Here is an 18,801-nt window from a genome sequence, read left to right on the forward strand (position 1 = left end):
TGAGTCTGAGTTGTGGTGGAGCCCCCCGCTCCTCATCTCCGTTGGGGTCCTGGATATGACTACCTCTTGCTCTGTTGTACTTGTGTTGAGCATAATCTTCCTGCTGAAGCCTCTCAGGAGGGTATCCAGCAGCTCTTCCCTCCCCCTCATTCCTAACTGCAGTTCCTCGCCACACACAAGACTGGCTATCTAGAAAACACTCCTTCTGGAAGAAACTTGAAAATTCAGAAGACAAGCCCATTTCTGACAAATTATCTTGGGGTCTTAAAGAGCAGTTGTGAATGTCTGTTCGTGTGCTGGACTGGTCTTCTCTGAGCAGGGGAGGAGAATCAGATGACCTCACACGGGCATTTCTCTTACTTCCTAGAGCTTTTGAACTTTGACAAAGATTAGACCGAGGGAGTCCTACAGAAGTCATGGGACTCTTCAACCCCTGCTCTTCTGGAACGTTGGACAAGAACTTCTGGGCCCAATTTATAACATGTCGCAGCTTCTGTGTCTCAGGCACCAAGGCATCTTCCAACAGATGTAGGTCCAGGTCTGTTGGGTAACTCTCTCTCCATGGCCCCTGCTGGGTCCACTGGTCCAGGTACTGCTCTGTTTCTCTAGGAGCCACTCTGGACACCTCCTGGAGCAGGGGTGTCTTTCCAATCGCTAAATAACGCGGTGGCTTCTGAGGTCCTCTCAGAACAAAGGTTTGATTTTCTGGGGGACTCACATTGGTGTCCTGGGAATTTGTGGACACCTGTTGACTGCCATTTCTGGAAGCATCATCCTTGATGATCCCAATGCTTTCATAGTAAGCCACACGCTTGGCTCGTAAGTGCTTCAGGTCACGGGTTCGAGGAGTGTCTGCCTCATTCCATGGAGAACGTTCAGTTAGTGTGGGAGGTAAGGGATACATCTGCAAATACAGAGGCAGAGACAATAAAAAAGAAAGAAAGCCATCAATCACATTTCTATCTACAATGTGACCCTACTGTATCCACTAACATCCTACAACCCAACTAACATTTTTATAAGAACTTGAAGCAGTTTTGTAACTACAAAAACAAAGCAACCAAGGTATCAAGAGAAACAAAAACAATTTCCACCATTAGGGTTTTATCAAATTCAGTCATACTCTGGGTCTTAGTCACTGACTGAGAAAGGTTAATTTTATCTATCTATCTATCTATATGTTTTTATTGATTTTTTACAGAGAGGAAGGGAGAAGGATAAAGAGTTAGAAACATCGATGAGAGAGAGACATCGATCAGCTGCCTCCTACACACACCCCACTGGGATGTGCCCGCAACCAAGGTACATGCCCTTGACCGCAATTGAACCTGGGACCCTTCAGTCCGCAGGCCGATGCTCTATCCAAAATTGCTCTATCTGAGCCAAACCAGTTAGGGCAATTTCATCTTTTGAAGGGGATATATGCCAATTAAGTGAATATAAAACAGAAAAATGACTTTTAAATAAAGTCAGTCTGGTTTATTTCAAGGTTATTATACCATTTAATTTCTTTTTTTACCAAGCATATCAATTACTGTGATTTTTATAAATGGCATAGTAATTTAAAAAGAACAAAAACAAGCAAGTCTTTAAAAGGAGGAGGAAAGAGAAGAGGACAAGATAGGAAAAGAACATTTATTCAGGCCCATTTAATACAACCATCTCATACCAATTTATTCCTCTCCTTTCCTCTCTCTGAAATCAATAAAAATATTAAAAAGGAAATGTTGGAAATCCACTATCCAACATTCTTGTTTTACAGATGAGGGGATTGAGGCATGGAATGATTAAATAAATTGTTCAAGGTCAGCCATATGGAGAGCAGCAGGGCTAGAACCAGGGCCTGGGCTCCACAGCACCACATGGCTGTGGCCAGGCAAGGTGAGGAGTTCTCAGACCGAAGCACTCCTGTCATCCCTCATTTAGTATCATTGCCCACCTCAGGCGATGCCAGCACACCGTGGTCACTTCTGAAACTACACCATTTAATGTCTGTACCATTGCTTGGAATTTCATCATATATTGCTTCTTTAGTCATGCATATATTGCTTGCTTGAATTATAATTACTTGAATTATCTGATATTTTTACCAAAACAGTTATTTTGAAACAACTCAACCCCTGGAAGAGCGTGGTATCCACACTCTAGCAAAATAGGAGACTAGAGCCCTGACTGGTTTGGCTCAGTGGCTAGGGTGTCGGCCTGCGGACTGAAGGGTCCTGGGTTCAATTCCAGTCAAGGGCATGTACCCTGGTTGCGGGCGCAGCCCCCGTAGGGGATGTGCAGGAGGCAGCTGATCGATGTTTCTCTCTCATCGATGTTTCTAACTCTCTATCCCTCTCCTTTCCTCTCTCTAAGAAATCAATAAAATGTACTTTAAAAAAATAGGAGACTAGAGACTCTTTCCCTCAGTTCCTAACTTCTCTCCATTCTCTTTTGAAGTCAAGAACATTTTATTCTAGGCGGGCCCCAATAGCCTTGGCAGCACTGGACCAACTCATCAAGAAGTAAGATACAGGGACTATGGAAATTAGTCAATAGGGCATTGTGGTCTCAATTTTCTACCCATTTCTAATTACATTGCACATTGACTTTATTTTTGTCAGGATGCAGATCAGGATTTCATTAGGGCCACACTGGGGTAAAAATTTCTTGGTTCTTATCTAGGCCAACTGTGATTGTCACTTGTTAGAGATAGACACTCATGCCAGAGAGAGTAGGACCACAGCTATGCCTACTGCTTCCAAGTCTCAAGGGAATCTGTGGCTTTTGGAAACCAAGTGCCCCAAACAGCTTTCTTACTGTAGACAATGACAGCATGATGACCCATGGTCAGAAAGTTGCATGCCAATAACTTCAGAAATCCAGAAACCAGTAACTTATACAGAAAAAAAATAACTCTTGGTGTGTGTCTGTGTGTGTGTGTGTGTGTGTGTGTATATAATTGTCTAGGATACCTATGAACAACTGTGTGATCACGACAGCAATAAAAATAATAATTGCTAACACATAGCACTTCGTTCTTTGAAAACAGAGAGGCAAAGTTACTTGCCCAAGGTCACACAGCTCGTAACTGGAAGAACCAGAAGTTCTTGTTCTTAACTCTTGGATATCCTACTTCTCACTTTTATTTAGTTGGCTCTACATTAACATAACCAACACATAACTCAAGTTGTGTTTTTATATCCCAAAATGACAGGTGATTAGTTCAAACACAAATAGACTGACCCACCCATGGAAGAGAAAACATTTGAATTTAAATAGAAAAAAAATAGTTTTAAATTATGGTTTACAATCACTTAAGCATATGGTCCAGAAATGGTAGTGCTGATATATGTAGATAGATGTTTGTTTAATAAATCTGCACCTCATTTCTTGTTGAATGCTAAGATATTTTTTAGACCTCAGTGCTTCATGGTTTCAATAGTGTTTCTTGCAACCCACTAAAATTTTCCAAGAATTAAGCCTTACCTCCTGCCCCTCCTCAGACTGCAGTCTGCACATGCCACCTACAGGCACAACATGATGCTGGTTTTCTCCAGGGCAGCCAACAAGATTGCTTAACTGACTGTCATCCCTAAAAACACTGGGAGGCAGAGTGGAAATCAAGGCAAAGGCAAGGGGGATAGTTAGCACAAAACCAGCGACGCTGACAGGGACAGCAGGGGAGAATAAAGAACATGGTAACTAATTGGGAGAAAAGGAAACAGAAGGGTTACCTCCATTAACTTAAGGGCTGGGAAAACTAGAAGTGAGTACAGCAATTACAGACTGGAAATAGAATTTATCGTTTACCTAATTCCAAACCACCATGCGCTCAGGTAAATGATTGCAATGCAAAAGAGATTCTTCTAGGAGGGCAAACCAGGAAACACAACATAGGCTTTACAAAATACTACACATTCTACGGTAAACCTTCTCCCTCAAGTCCAGCAGGCTCCATTGTTCTGTTTCTGGTGCTTACACAATACCTTCTTAGTGTAAAATGACAAAACAGCCTGCAATTCCATCTCAGGCAAGCCTATGATAGAAGGAGCAGACAGAGAAAATTCTTCTAGTTTTCCCAGTCCCTATTTTAATGTAGAAGCTTCAGGATTTCCAAGCCTGGTCCCAAGTGAAAAAACTATCCTCTAAACGAGGAGCTCTTTGCTATTATTATTCATTTTCTTTCTCTTCACATGCACCGGCTTGTTGACTGGCTAAAGAATGGCACACCTACCATTTCACTTTTCATTTTCACTTTAAAAAAATTCTACCTTCCCCTTAATCACTACTACAACATTTCAAATGCTCTGGTAAGCAGTATAGTATGTGGAAAAAGTACAGATTTTGGAGTTAGGCAAACAATCCTGGGTTTAAATACCAGCTCCACCACAAGTCATCAGTTTTAACTTTAGTTTCCTCCTTATAAAAAAGTGGGGGGGAGGGGCAGTTACACTCCTTCCCTATCTCATGCTGCAGGAATAAATGGGGATAAAATATCTTAAGGACCAGAAAAGGTCATTATAAATCTGTTATGTTTCTTTCTCCTCCTAATTGATATGAAAAAAACAAAAACTCTGAAGTACTCATTATCTTTGTTCTTTATTTGTCAAACCTTCCTGGGAGCCTACAGTGTTCCAGATACAGAACTTAATAAAATAGGTGTGGTTGTCTCTGTCCCCATGGAACTACAGGGGTTGAGGGGAGCACAAAAATAAACAGCTCATTGTTGAGTGAGTGGGTGAATTTGCTTAAACTAATGAGGGAGGTGAGGACTGAATAAAGACTCCATTCCAGTAAAAGGAAAGGAAGCTAAATTTAGAGTACTCACTGTGAGCTTGGAGGCTAGACCCTGTGAGGATTTAATTCTGGACTCCATCCGCCACTGGGCAAGTTTCTGAAATTCTCTGTTCCTCCCTTTCTTCTTCTCTAAACTGGAGATAATGGTAATTTCCCATTGGGTTTTTGAGCAAAGTAAAAGCAACACCCCTCCCTACCGTTCCCCACTTCTTTGTGGGCAGTCATTCCGTTTACCAAAAGGCTTCCATTTAGCCTCTGACCATCATGAACAGTCAAGGAAGCACCCTGACCCAGAGGTCATCCATGACCAAAAATAAAAACTGACAGCCCACCCCAACCTTCCTGGGACCTAACTAGTTAAAACATGCTCTGGACCAAGCTACCTAAAGCACCTTTTGAGGATATGCCCGGGCCTAGGGGTTGACAACCAGGAAAACCAGCGCCTGCAGAAGGTGTGGTCCTCTCCTCAGGGAAGTTGATTAGAATGAACTGGGTTTCTTGATTAGAAAAATGAGGCTTCTGAGCGCCAAGCTCAGCCCAGATGCTTCTGGGAGCACAGCCTTTGCATTCCCACCTGAGTCTCCTGAAAATCTGACCTCCCCCATTGGTTCAGCTGAGGCAGCAGTCCTTGAAAAGAAAGGCAGAGCTGGAGCGTAAAGGAAGGCCCCGGAAGTCCACGGTCTGGGAATCAGCTCGGTGTAGCCAGTTACTGGCACAAATGCATAAGCCACATCCCTAAGTGTCCTCCTGCACCAAATCATGGATTTTTTCAGCCAGGGGTCAGTCTATCCCAAGCATTTAAATCTGGAGGTAAAATGTTACATCAAAAGTGCTAGAACGACACCCTCCAAAACAGAAACAAAATCTCTTAAAGCTTTTTTAATTTAAAAAAAATGGGCACAAGAAATACTCAAATCAATAATAATAATGAAGTTACTTCTTAGCTTGACTGTCCTGGACCGGAAACCCCCTTCCTTTGTCCTGCCGAGGGCGTTGGGGCCAACAGGTGGAACCTGAAACAGCCCTGAAACCTAGAAACAGGAGGCGCGCGCGGCCCAGGTCGCCATGGAAACCGAGGCGGGGGCGGATCCCGGCACGTGGGCGGGATCACGCAGGGGCTGCCGGGTAGACGCCAGAGTGGCCGCTGTGGGCTTAGCGAATATTGAGTGCAGACAGTGACTTTCGGGGTTCCCGTGTCCTGCAAGAGGATATAGACCCTGCGGGGACCCGGAGAGGGAAAAAGCAAGTTGCTTCCCAGCCCAGAACCTGCAAAGCTGCCAGATGTGCAGAGTCACCTGTGCGGAACCAAAATCTCACTGGTTAGAAACTCAGACCCCCGTTCCCACTCCTGGGCTGATAAATCAAATAAATCTCCGCGTCGAGGACCCAGAATCTGGATTTAACCAGGTGCTTTATAGAGTCGGGAGGTTGGGAGACCCCGCCTTCGCCTAATCTTTTTACTCAACACCACCACCACCACCCTATAATGGTAAAAGAATCCGCACCCCAGTATCCTCCCTAGCGCCCCTCAAAGGCGGGAGGTGAAGTGGGGGTGAGAGGGGCTGAGGAAGGTGAGGGGGTGAGGGGGGTGGGACGGTCCTTGGACTCGGAAATGCAGAGTCCATTCAGTTGCTTGAATTGAGGTTTAGGAAGCTGCTCTTTGCGGGTTTCCCACTAGGGGGCAGCGTCGTTCTTCATGCCTGTGCATTGCGCAAAGCAGTGTTCCCAGGTGATCCTTCCTGTTAATTGTGGCTGCAGTCTCCTTAATACAAACTGGATTAGAGAGCGGAGCTGGATGCTGAGAGGTATCTCCTTAGGAGGAGTGGGCCGGTAGCAGAGCCTAGGGCTCTAAACGTGAGAAGCTCTTAGCTCCAATTCTTGGTTTACACTTGAGGTTGAGAACAAAGAATCCAGGCTTGCAAAGCAACAAGGTTCTTGTTGAGAATGACACCTGTGCACTAGACAACAGATTTCTCAGCCCTCTGAGCCTTATCCTTTATTGGGCAATGGGATGAGACCTCAGGATTGATTCAGACAGCCCCAGCCCTGGCTGGACTTGAAAACTAGGCCTGGGCCCTGGAAAACCGAAAGTCTCATCTGCTCATTTTCTGGTGAAATGTGGGAGAGACTCGCTTCTGCACTAACGGGAATCCCCATGCTATAGTCCTCCCTGACAGTAAAACCTGGACCTGTAATACAGTGGGGCCTTGACTTACGAGTTAAATTCGTTCCGAGACCGAGCTCGTTAAGGAGATCGTTAAGGAACTCCTTAACTCAAATTACTCTATTAACTCAATGCAAAAAATCGACGGAGACACAGCTGGTATCTCAAAAAACTCGTTAGTCGGGACACTCGTAAGTCAAGGCCCCACTGTATTTGCACAGCCTCCCTTAGAGGTCTGGGGGAGGCTGAGCTCAATAGAAGGGGATATCTATGGGTCTCTACTAGCCTATGCGTTTGCCATGCCTTTTATAATAGCCTGTTTATAGGTCTGAATTCTGTGTTACTGCTGCATACATATAAGTAAGTACAGCTCGTTCTGTATTAGCCTGGAATGTACTTCTCCAATTCAGACTTCTGGAATGTACTTCTCCAATTCAGACTTCTGGAATGTACTTCTCCAATTCAGACTTCTGGAATGTACTTCTCCAATTCAGACTTCTGGATTGTGAATTGTTGTTAAAACGGGTGAAGGGACTGAGATAAGGCCAAGTGAGCAGGCCACAACATGCCCCTTGGGATAAGAGTTGTTTCACACAAATAAGGGTGTAAAACAGTTTATTAAATGTATTTTTTTGTGTCAGGGCTTTTTTTTTCAGAAGCTTTCCTAAATTAGTGTGCATTGTGACTCCTCAAGATAAAGCAACTATATGCAGCATTTCTCACACTTGCTTCCCATGGCACCTTTTTTCTAAGAGGGACATGCAGAGCAACTAATCTGCAGGGCACACCTTGGGAAACACTGAACTGGAGTGACAATAACCTCCCACAAAGCCTGTGTAAGGCAGCATGGTACAGAGCTGTGCCCGCGTCTGGTTTTTCAGCGAAGTGATGGCAAAATAGATTTGGGCTGCCTTCTTCAGGAGCGGGATGGGAGCAGCCATTTGGAAAACAGAGGATAAAGAATTAATTTGCCAGGAGGACACGTCAACAGTTACGTTTCAGGTGCTTGATGTTCTTTAGTTTCCAGGCAGACCTCGTTTTATTGCATTTCACTTCATTTCGCTTCACAGATGTTGCATTTTTGGGTTTTTTTACAAATTGAAGGCAAGATTCTCCACCAGCCAAAAGATTGACTTGCATTTACTGCAATGGGCTAGAACTGAAACAGCGACGTCTTGAAGTATGCCTGTATTTAATCCTCACAACCACTCTCTGAGATTTCGGTTTATACCCATTTTAGAGAAAAAGAAACTAACACTAATTAATTAAATATCACGTCTGAGCTTGTGTAGGCAGGAAGTAATAGGGCTGGTATTTGGAGCCAGATCTTCCTTGAGGACATTGCAGAACCCAGGCCCTGCACCAGGGCAGCCAGCAGGGGATGGGGGGAAAACACTAGGTTTCATTTTCATGGTCACCTGAGCAATTAGTGCTGAAAAGTGAGAAAGAGAATAGTCAGCTTTCAGAGAGTGAGCAGAAGGCCCTGAAAGTTGGCTTTTGGTGGTGGCAGTATCTAAGCCTTCTTCCAAAGGCTTATGGTCAGGAAAAATCAGGAAATTTATTAGACTAGTGTCAAAGCAGTGACTTAGTAACTGACAGAATTTGCATAGAGTCAGAGGAGAGAGTCAAGTTTGTCTTTGAATTTCCTAGTTTTGTTGAATGGGAGAAGGAAATGCCATTAGTCAGGCTTGGCAACAGGAGAACCAAGGTTTTTTATTTATTCTAAAAAAATCTTTTACATTTTCGTTATTTTTCCATTTTGTTTTGATGGAAAGCTAATGCGTTAGCCTTGAATAGAATGAACCTGAAGAACCAGTGAAATATTTAGGTGGACCAAAACAGGTGAAACTGGGGCTGGATTCTGGATTATACCAGTTTGGACTGCAGGTGCTACTTAAAATCATTAGCATAAATAGGATCAGCTGGAGAAAATGTTTTGGGATTTAAGAGGACAGACATTTCGGGATACCAGAGGAGAACGCAATTTTGAAGGTGACACCAATGATCCTTTAAACTTGTTCTGAGTTCCCCATCTTTTGCCATGCTCTACACAGACACGGAGCGGTAGCTGCTGTGCAAAATGGAGAATGGAGATGGCAAAGTACAGAGGGATTTCTCTGTGCTAAGGCTCAGTTTCCAGAAAGAAGTATGACTTTTTAGAGCCCCAGGAAATTTCTCTCTTTCTTTCTTTCTCTCTCTCTTTCTCTCTCTCTCTCTCTCTCTCTCTCTCTCTCTCTCTCTCTCGTTTTAGGTTCACAGTCAAAGAAAGGCTGAATCTCCAGAGTGAATGAATCAAAATAAACCATAACATAAAAGTCTGTGCATTGAGCTTGCTCTTAAATGCTTGCTATCGTGTGTATCCTGCAGGACTCATGAGAAGGCCCATTTAAGCACAACAAAGATGCTTTCGGGAGTTCAGGAGGCTACCAGGTCAGCTGGTGGAGTTCCTCCTGGAGTGCTCCTCCTCCTATCAGTAGGCATGGCCAGAATACCTTTTTGTCTGCAGATCTGGCCCGGAGTTAGCCAGACTCAAAGCACACATGTCTGAGAGAGATAGTTACCTGGCAGCATCGCTGTGTGAAACCGAATAAGAAGTCCCAGTGAAAGTGAGGATCAGAAATTAGAAGCTGGGAAAGGCACACACACTCAGCTGCTGAAAGAAAAGGGCCTGGGGCCTGCTGCTTTCATGTATGGTTACAATGATAAACTAGCAGGGGTAGCTAGCGGGTGTCAGAAAATACCTGACAGCTCTTAGACTTGAGTAACTCTTTGATAACAGGCAGTATCCAACCTTCAAAAAAAAGTTTATTCCCGAAGTCATTTGTATGTCAGTTGTTTGAATCTGGAAATGCTTTCATTGTCAGAACAGTTCCTATAATTCATTTACCCTCATAGGCATTCACTCATTCTGTAGTAGCCAACAGAGACTTAATAAGCACCTATTGTGTGCCCACTAGACTGCTAAACATATAGCAGTGAACAAGCAGCCAAAAATATTCTTGCTATCATGGAACTTCAATTCTAGTGGGAGGAAACAGACAATAAATAAATAAGAAATAATTAAGAAATGTGTGTTGTACATTAGATAATGATAAATACAAATAAGGAAAAATAAGTAGGCTTGGGGGAAAGATGTGCTGAGGCCTGTGTTCCTGGAAGGCCTTATTGAAAAGGGAACATTCGAGCAAGGACCTCAGAGTTGCAGAACTCTGAAGATATGTGGGGGATTGGCATCCAGGGCTGAGGGAAAGTAAGTGCAAAAGCCCTGAGGTGAGAGACCAAGGCATGTTTGAAGACCAGTAAGAGGTGGTGTGACTGGAGTAGATTGACAGGTAGAAGAATGACAAGAGGTGAGGTCACAGAAGCAATAGGAAGCCTAGTTCTATAGTCTTGTTTTCCTTTTTCTCTGAGATGTGAACCTGTTGAAAGGTTTTGAGAGAATGGTATGAACTGACTTACATTTTTAAATATTGAGATATAATACACGTACCATTAAATTCACTCACCTAAAGTACACAGTGTAGAAGTTGTTCATCTATTCAGAGTTGTGCAACCATCAGTATTATATAATCCCAGAATATTTTCATTGTGCCAAAAGAAGCCCTGTGTGCATTAGCAGTCACCCCCATCCTCCCATCCCCCAAGTCCTTGGAAATGAGTAATCTTTCTGTCCTGTGAGCTTGCCAAGGCTGGACATTTTATAAAAATGGAATCATAAATGTGTGGCCTTCTGTGCCCAGTGTTCCTTTCACCTGGCATAGTGGTTTTGGGATTCATTGATGTTGTAGCCTGCATCAGTCCCTCATTCTTTTTCATGGCTGAATGGTATTACATAAATGGATATACCATACTTGTTTATCCATTCATCAGTTGACAAACATTTGGGTAGTTTTCACTTTGGGGCTATTATGGATAATGCTTTTATAAACAGCCATGTGCAAATTTTTTTTGTGTGAGCATATGTTTTCAGTTCTCTTGGGCATATACATAGAAGCAGAATTGCTGATTTACATGGTAACTCTGTTTAACATTTTGAGTACCTGCAAAACTGTTTTGTTTTGTTTTTTTCAGAGGAGCTATATCTCAGCAATGCATGAGGGTCCCAATTTCTCCATATCCTCGCCATCTTTTATTTTATTTTATAGCAATCCTAATGTATGTGAAATTTCTTCGCTCCATCCTGTTCCATGGATCCATTATTTTTATGCATACATCATACTATTTTGACTATTATAGGTTTGTTATATAGTTTGTAAAAGAAAGTGTGATACTTCTTTTTTCTTTTTTTCTTATTGAAGAAATTGCTTTGGCTATTTGGAGTCTTTTGGCATCCCAAACAAATTTTAAGATTTTTTTTTCTATTTCTGTGAAAAATGCCATTGGAATTTCGATAGGATTGCATTGAATCTGTAGGTGCTTTGGGTAGAATGGAAATTTTAATAATCTTTCAATCCATGAGCTTGGAATATCTTTTCATTTATTTATGTCTTCTTCAGTTTCTTTTATCAATGCTTATGTTTTTTAGTGTATATATCTTTCACTTCCTTAGTTAAATTTATTTCTAAGTATTTTTTTATCCTATTGTATATGGGATTGTTTTCTTAAGTTCTCTTTCTAATAGTTCATTGTTAGTATATAGAAATGTAGCTAATTTCTGTATGCTGGTTTTGTATTCTAAACTCACTGAATTTGTTAATTAGTTCCAACAGTTTTTTTGAGACTTTAGGATTTTCTATATATAAGATTATATCATCTGCAAACAAAGACAGTTTTCATTCTTGTTTTTTAGTTTAGATGCCTTTCATTTCTTTTTCTTGCCTGATTAGTCTGGCTAGAACTTCTAGTACTGTGTTGAATAGGAATGGTGAGAGTGGGCAATTCTACCTTGTTCCTGATGTTAGGGAAAAGTTTTCACTCTTTCACCATTGAGTATGATATTAGCTGTGGGCTTGTCATATGTTTTTTTTATGATATTGAGGTATGTTCCTTCTTTACCTAATATGTTGAGTGTGTTTTATCATGAAAGGATGTTGTATTTTATCAAATGCTTTTTCAGCATCTATTAAGATCACATAATTTTACTTTTCATTCTATTAATGTGGTATATTACATTTATTGATATGCATATATTAAACCATGCATGCATGCCAGGAATAAATCCAGCTTGATTGTGGTGTTTGATCCTTTTAATATGCTGTTAAATTTGGTTTACTAATATTATGTTGAGAATTTTGTATCTATACTCAGCAGGGATATTGGCTGGTATTCTTTTTCCTGGTAGTATAATTATCTGGCTTTGGTATCTGGTAATGATGGCCTCATCAAATGCATTTGGACTATTCCTCCCCTTTGGAAGAGTTCAAGAAGTTTTGGCATTAATTTAGAATTCACCAATGAAACCATTTGGTCCTTGACTTTTGTGTTGGGAGGTTTTTGATTACTGACTCAATTTGTTCTGTTCAGGTTTTCTATTTCTTCATGATTCAGTCTTGGTAAGTTACATATTGCTAGGAATTTATCCATTTCTTCTAGATTATCCAATTTGTTGGTGTATAATTATTCATAGTAGTCTTTTATGATCCTTTGTATTTCTGTGGTACCAGTTGTAATGTTTCTTCTTTCATTTCTGATTTTACTTTGTGAGGCTTCTCTCTTTTTTTCTTATTTAGTATAGCAAAAGCTTTGTTGATTATCTCTTCAAAAAAAGGAGGTCTTAGTTTTGTTGATATTTTCTAATGTTTTTCTAATCTCTATATTATTTATCTCTGCTCTGATCTTTATTTCCTTCCTTCTGCTAACTTTGGGTTTGGTTTGTTCTTTTTCTAGCTCCTTGACTTATAAAAGTGAGGTGTGTTTTTTTTTCTTATTATAGGTGTTTTTCACTAAAAACTTCCCTTTTTTAACTGCTTTTGCATCATCCCAGAGTTTTGGCATGTAATGTTGCCATTTTCATTGTCTCAAGATTTCTATTTCCCTTTTATTTCTTCTTTAATCCATTGGTTTTTCAGGAATGTGTTAATTTTCATATATCTGTGAATTTTCCACCTTCTTGTTATTGATTTCTAGTTTCATACAAAGTGGTTAGAAAGGATATTGGATATGATTTCAGTCTTCTTAAATTTACAAAGCTATCTTTTGTGGCTTTCTTGTAGGCAGCCTAGTTGTGCTGAGCTCCTTTAGCTTTTGTTATCTAGAAAGTCTTAATTTCTCCTTTGTTTTGAAGGACAGTTTTTCTGGATATAGTATCCTTAGTTGACAGGTCTGTTGTTTTCTTTCAGCACTTTCAATGTATTATCACACTGTCTCCTAACCTCAAGCCTCTGCTGACAAAGTCACTGATAATCTAAGTAGGAATTCCTTTGTATATGATGTGTCACTTTTAACTGCTTTCAAGATTCTTTGTTTGCCTATTATTTTTGACAGTTTGATTTTTATGTACCTCAGTATAGATCTCTTAGATTTTCCTAGTTGGAGTTCTATGAGCTTCTTGAATTTGTATGCCCATTTCTGTCCTCACATTTGGGGAGTTTTCACCCATTATTTTTCAAATAAACTCTCTGCCTGACCATTTTTTTCTTTTTCCTGGGACTCCATTATTTTTATGTTTTTCTACTTAATAAGTTTCTTGGCTATCTTCACTCTTCTTTATTCTTTTTTCTTTTGCTCCTGATCTTGATAATTTTGACTGTTCTGTCTTTGAGTTTACTGATTCTTTCTTCTGCCTAATCAAGTCTTCTGTTGAGTCCCTCAAGTGAATTTTTTCAATCCAATTATTGAATTCCTTCACTTTCAAAAATCCTCTTTAATTTTTTTTCATGGTTTCTATCTCTTTGTTGATATTCTCCTTTTGTTCATGCATCATTTTTTTTTATTTTCTTAGTGGTCTATCTGTTCTCTCTTTTCATTCTTGAGCATCCTTATAATGGTTATTTTGAAATCTTTGCCTTGTAATTCCTATATCTCTGTTCCTCCTGCGCTGGTGTCTGGATATTTCATTTGTCCTTTGATTGGGCCATGTTTCCTTGTATTCCTTTTTATCTTCTGTTGGGTTTCAACATTTGTAAAATCTGCCACCTCTTCCAGTCTTTATACTTTGATCTTATACAGGGAGGACTTAAGCTAGCTAGAGATTCTGGACACCTCTCAAGGCCTTTGTGGATTTGTGTCCTCTCTTGGATTGGGTGTATAATCTCCTAATTGAAGAAGATTCCAAGATTCTACTGAAGAGCTCCTGTTGGCATCTCTCTCTAGTTTTGTAGCCTGTCTGGTGCTACAGGAAGCTATGGTATTGGATCTTCACTCAGTGTCTGTCTGTGGTACTATCCTCTGTTGTGCTTTAAATGCCTTTGTTCTCAATTGCCCCGAATCTGCTGCCTTGTTCTTGTCAGCACTTAGATCAAGTACAACAGAAACCAGGTCCTTTGGCAGTTCTATGAAAACTCAAAACATTGTGCTTATATTCCAGTCTTCATCCCTTCCCTAGGAAGAAGTCAGGAGTTTGAAGTTTTCTCTCAATCATGCCATGCTGTACTGGAGGGAGGGACTCTGACAAATGGATGCCACAAATTTCAATACTGAGCCTCAGTGAAGTTGGCTTCATTCTCATCTGGGATTGTAGGACCTTTTTAACTGGTTTCTGGATTTCTCAGAGGCAGTCAGTCCATGTATTGTTAAGTCACTGTCCCCATGGGATAATGAGGGTCTGAGGTTTCCTATTCCACCATGTTACTCAGTCACTTGTCCTTGTTTAGTTCCTTTTAGACTCAACTTGTATCTCCATATCAGACAGCTGCAGTGTTAAACTATTGCTACTAACTGTTTTTTTGAGAAGTGCACAGAGGGAGCTCTGAATAAGGTGAAATAAAGAGAAATCTGAGAATGGAGCCTTTTAGAAAGTTGCCATACAGATTGAGTAGTAACAGTTCTCTGGGGTTGGAGCTGTTAAAGAACTCCAAGTGTATTGTTCTATCTTGTGACTACAGGGCTTCTCTTTTTTCACAGCTATCATAGTTGTGAAGTTATTGGTTTTCTTTCTTTTTTAATTGTTGACAGTATTACAGATGTCCCTCCGTTTCCCTTCCCTTATGTCCCCCTCCACCCAGCCCCTGCCCCACTCCAGGTTTTCCTCAAACTATTGTCTGTGTCCATGGGCTATGCATATATGCTCTTTGGTTAATCTCTTCCCGCCCCCCTCCACCACCCTCGTTGAGGTTGGTTTTTAAGGGTATTACAGGGATGGTAAGAGGGAGGTGGAAATAGGGCTAATTAAAATGTCACAAGCTCACCCGATCTTACCAAGATTCAGCAGGTTTTCCTTGAGTATATTTTCTTAGTTACTTGCAAGTCTTTGGTTGATTTTCAGAGTTCTGGAAAAGTAGATTTTTATAATTTTTTTCAGTGTTCTCATTGCTTTTATGGAGAAGTGCTTCTCCATGAAATATAATTTTAACAATGTATCACCTAATGATTTTACTAGCTGTTCCTTCAATTTTATTGAAGCAAAGAATTGGTTAATGCCCTGACCTTCAAAAGATTTTCACACCATCATTAGGATAATTTATTTTCTTAATTACACAGAATTATACCAAAAAGGCTTTACCAAGTCCTGGATGCAGAATTTTAATTTTTCACTTATAGGTACCTTGTTTAACCCAATCTGATCACCAAAATTTGAGAAAATCAAAATAAAATAGCTCCCTCACTTTTCTATAAAGAAAGATTAAATCTTCATTTTAGATAGACTCTTCCTCATTATTTAGGTGGTTTTAAAATTGTCAACGACATAAGAATTAGCTATATGCATTTGGTTTTCACACTTAAATCTTCAGTTCTAAACATCAAAGTATTCGCTTCCAGTACCCCCACCCACCATTCTTTCAACCAGTTAGAGTTTGTGACATAATTTGCAGTGCCTACTACAAAATGAAAATGTGGAGCTCCTTGTTCAAAATATAGGGGGAAAATGCAGTTAAAGGTACTAAAATACAAAGGTTTTTCCTTTTAAAATAATTTATTACTTATAAAACATAAAAGGTAATAGTTTTACAGGAGTAACAACATTCATGTTACATATTGCAAAAACCCAATATTTTGGTTCCATAATTTTATATAATACAATAAATAATTATACTTGATTTTACATTAGTATATAAATATCTTGATTTTTAATTATATTTTTATTGATTTCAGAGAGGAAGGGAGAGGAAGAGAGAGATAGAAACATCAATGATGAGAGAATCATCAATTGGCTGCCTCCTGCATGCCCCACACTGGGGATCGAGCCCACAACCCAGGCATGTGCCCCGACTGGGAATTGAATTGAGACCTCCTGGTTCATAGGTCAATGCTCAACTATTGATTGATTGATCATAAGATTTTTTAGGGTTCATTTTTCTGCAAATTCACTTATTGGGCCATCAAAACTTTTTATTTTAGCTGTTTCACTTTCAATTGATACAAATAAAGTAACATCAGTTGCTCTTTTTTTAATTTTGAGAGAACATTTATTTTTTTCTCAATATATTTTTATTTATTTCAGAGAGGAAGGGAGAGAGAGAGACATCAGTGATGAGAAAGAATCATTGATCAGCTGCCTCCGGTACACCCCCTACTGGGGATCAAGCCTGCAACCCGGGCATGTGCCCTTGACCAGAATAGAACCTGGGACCCTTTAGTCCCTAGCCTGATGCTCTATCCACTGAGCCAAACTGGCTAGGACTCATCAGTTGCTTTTGACAAATGCAAGATCACCAATAATTTTTTGATAATTTTTAATTTTGAGAAGGATGTTTCTGCTGATGCAACTCTTACTGGCGCTGCTAAGAGTTTGATAGCCTCCAAAAACATTAGGATAAATTTCTGGTAGATTATTTTGAATTATAAATGTTAGTACATCTAGAGCTCCTAATTCTTGCAGAGCAGTTTTTCTAAAAAGATTTAACTCTTTTTGCAAATCAGCTTTTTATAAGTCTGAATGTAGGTTTAATTGTTAATAAATACATATAATGGCATTTTAATGTTTCCTCTGACATTTCCTATAACTTGCAGAGATTTTAAAAGTGGTTTCATTATTTGTATATAATTTAGAATGCCTGTTTTTAAATTCTAATACAGTCAACCCTCCATATCCATGGGTTTTGCATCTGTGGACTTAATCAACCATGGATCAAAAACATTCTAAAAATGTTAAGTTGTTGGTGTGTACTGTATAGTTGGGCCTATGATGGATGTGTCTTTACTGAACATGCACATATTTTTCCCTTACCATTATTCTATAAACAATCAGTATAACAACTGTTTAGTAGCATCTACATTGTATTGGGTATTATAAGTAATCTAGAGATTAAAATAGACAGAAGGATGTACATAGGTTACATGCAAACACTATGCCATTTTATCTAAGGAACTTGGAACATCCACAAGTTTTGGTATCCTGTGGGGAGGCCTGGAACCAATCCCCCATGGATACCAAGGGACAACTGTACTCTATCTTCAATCACAAGGAAAAGTAATTTTACATTTGTCTATTTGTTAATAATTGGTCCATGCAAGATTTATATGAAAATAGTGGGGTTTATTTCTTTGAAATGCAAGGATCTTTAAATTTAATTTCTATTTCTAAGTCTGTGGATATGTTTTTCAATGTTGCAGTGCTTTTTAAAATCAGAGATTTTAAACTCTTTGAAGAATTCTAATAACTCTTGATAGTGTATTGTTATGCCCATGTGTAGACTTACTGAAAGTGTTTACTGCCTAAGTGGTGGCATATCTGGTACCAGTGCTCAGGCCAGAGAGTTAACATCTGTGCAGATGCTTCAGGGATGTGCTCCAGGGACTGATGGGCAAGCTTGCCTCCCACGACAGGTTTTAGTGCTGCCGCTATGTGGAATACCTCCTATCTCCCAGGGCCGGCTTCTGCTGCAGCTGCCTTCACTGATCCAGGTTCAGGTTCTGGTGCAGAGTCCCCTCCGGGACTCCTAGGGTCTCAGACTACTCCATGCATGTGTTTGTGCCTGACATCCAGGCCAACAGCTCAGCATTCATGGTGCCATCTCCAGTGGGGAGCGTGCGGGAGGCAGCAAGTCAATGATTCTCTCTGATCATTGATGTTTCTATCTCTCCCTCTCCCTTCCTCTTTCGGAAATCAATAAAAATATATTTTTAAAAAAACATAAGTTCAAAGATAGAATTATGAATTTCAGGATGGTGAGAGCCGAGCATTACACCAAATGCTAGAGAATAGACTCTATAAAATTCACAGGTCACACACCCATGAAATCACTTCTGAATCTGGTAAAACTCAACCAGAGGTGATTTTGACCATCAGGTGGAGTACTTTTGGTTCTAACTATGTGAGGTTTCAGTTGAGCCCCAGAAAGCAAAAGTGACAAGATATATTAGCACCAAACGTAGGTCCTTACCAAGGTCTGGCATTCTCAGGCACAGAAGGCATATCCTCCCCTCTGCACAGTGGTTCTCTAGTAGAATCTCCCAGGAAACTCCAGTGCTGAGCTGTTCCGATACCTTCTTTCAGCTATAGTCTCCTTCCTGAGGGAAAGGAGCGGTGACAACAAAAGACTTGGAAATTGCTCAGTTAAGGCTTTGTTGCTCAAGTAACAGTCCAAGACAGGTCTGGTTTAGGGTGAGGTAGGGGAGGCTCTGTGCCACACAGTCTTTCAGGGATCTAAGTTGCTGGTAACTACAACATCCTAAAATGGTGGCTTCAAAGTCACTACAGGTGTTGACATCTAGTGGCAAATGGAGGTGCACGCTTAGTGCAGGGCTTGGAGGTGACACAGATCACTTCCTGTTCAATTCCAATGGTCACAAATCAGAAATATTGTCAGACCTAAGTA

The 18,801-nt window shown here is 40.4% G+C and overlaps 1 long non-coding RNA gene across 1 annotated transcript in view; it reads left to right on the forward strand.

Annotated features, from left to right (window-relative positions):
• Positions 1–5,937: 5,937 nt before the first annotated feature.
• LOC132212026 (uncharacterized) overlaps positions 5,938–18,801 on the forward strand; it is a 36,780-nt gene continuing 23,916 nt past the window's right edge. The window contains exon 1 of the long non-coding RNA XR_009447638.1: positions 5,938–6,189. This is a non-coding gene — a long non-coding RNA (uncharacterized LOC132212026). The remainder of the gene's footprint in view (positions 6,190–18,801) is intronic.

The sequence above is a fragment of the Myotis daubentonii genome, chromosome 11 (genome assembly GCF_963259705.1).
Source record: "Myotis daubentonii chromosome 11, mMyoDau2.1, whole genome shotgun sequence".
In the NCBI taxonomy this organism is placed as follows: Eukaryota; Metazoa; Chordata; class Mammalia; order Chiroptera; family Vespertilionidae; genus Myotis; species Myotis daubentonii.